This window comes from Protopterus annectens, chromosome 2.part1, assembly GCF_019279795.1.
Source record: "Protopterus annectens isolate FY-2018-M chromosome 2.part1, PAN1.0, whole genome shotgun sequence".
Taxonomy (NCBI): domain Eukaryota; kingdom Metazoa; phylum Chordata; order Ceratodontiformes; family Protopteridae; genus Protopterus; species Protopterus annectens.
In genome coordinates, this window is record NC_056729.1 from 1,851,521,683 (window position 1) to 1,851,523,437 (window position 1,755).

The window sequence follows — 1,755 nt, forward strand, 5'->3', positions numbered from 1 at the left end:
AAAATCTCTTAAACAGGACATGTGTAATGTGTGCCCAAGTTACAGCAGAGTATAGTACATTCATAAGTTCAAAGGTCGGTACTAGGCTATCGGCCCTAGGGCCTATACAAGCCTAGCCATAACAATTCCCTGGCAATTTCTTCCCGCAGTATTTACTTCCCTGGACCCCTGTCTAGCAGGGCAACTGATGTGATCCCCGGGGTGAATTTCCTATCTTCCATCCAATTGTCAAGGTTCCTTTTGAAGAGGACCAAAGAGGCGCTCTGCTTGACATGTATGGGCAGTCTATTCGGGTCTATATTAGATCAGCGAATGCTTAAAAAAGTGAACGCTGATTGATCGACCTTATGTAAGCGAAAGCTTACAGTCTCAAACTGTCAGATCAGTGATTTTTTTCCTAGGGAAAAAAAAAATCGCTGATCCAAAACACATACACACAACACAAGCACACCAAACAAACAGAAATCCACACACATACACCTAAAATCTGACACCTAAACCTACACTAAACTATGCACACACCACTAACTATCCACTTACCTTAACCCAAACCCTAACCCTAAGGTCCATCACTATCGCACACTCAACTCACCCGCTCCCTAACCCTAACTCACCTAAATCCGCCCTAACCCTCATGTCCACACAATCGCACATACCTAATCTGAGCTAACCCTAACTCACCTAACACACCCTAACACTCACATCCACACAATCGCACACTTACCTGAATCCGACCCGTAACTTTCCACCACAGCACTGAAAATACCAAAGCAACAGAAATGGACAACCAAATTCTTTCCCTAGGAAAAAATTTGAGTTTCTGTTGCTTCGATATTTTTAACTTTCGCTAAAATAAGGTCAATTAATCAGGGTTCGCTTGTTTAAGCGTTCGCTGATCTAATATAGACCCGTCTATTCCAGAGTCTGGGGAGTCTCTGAGTCAGGAACCTATCCCTCCAGCATGTTTTGTTCATTGTGATGACAAGGTTTAGATCCCTGGAGCATGTGTCTCTGAGGGATTGGGATTTCTTTAAATTTACCATGTCCAACAGCTCTGGGTTTGACATGGCCTTGTATGTTAAGCAGAGATCGCCTCTGAAAAGGGTATCTCAAACCATGAATTTAGTTATTGGAATCAAATCTGTTATTCTTCATCATGCCTACCCCAATTTTCTTATCTTGCACTAGCATAATGGTTCTACTGGGGATTGAACCCAGGACCTTATGCGTGTAAAGCAGACACGATAACCACTACACTACCAAACCTACTCAAATGTGTAACGTTCACAAGATCTGTCCCATAATGTTTATTTATATGTCATGTAACAAGTGATACAAAGTTGCAATAATAACAAGTGCAATGTAATGAGCATGCAACATTCAAATGCTATAATACTCACATGACCATCAGACATTTTCATCAAGTTACTCAGGCAGTTTACATGTCACATAGTACTCAGTTTTTCAAACATGCTACAGGTGTTCCTTGCACACTTTGAAGCATCAGCCTACAATGGACTTTGAAAATACACATGTGAGCAGTACACAGACTATGACACAATCATAACATGCAACAATAACTTGTTCCAACATAAGTAAGCACTGATAATAGATTAACAGCAATTATTTCACAATATGGCCCTCATTCATTACTCAAAGTGTGTCTCACACATTTATGTTGAGGTGCCAATATAACATTAAAAATCAGTATTATGTGCAATACCTTGTGTCGAAAGGCTTAAACAAGGAAATGAA

General features: G+C 40.6%; 1 non-coding gene across 1 annotated transcript; it reads right to left on the minus strand.

The window, feature by feature from the left end:
- Positions 1 to 1,193: 1,193 nt before the first annotated feature.
- TRNAV-UAC lies at positions 1,194 to 1,266 on the minus strand. Its single transcript has one exon. It is a non-coding gene; the product is annotated as a tRNA-Val (tRNA).
- Positions 1,267 to 1,755: the final 489 nt, after the last annotated feature.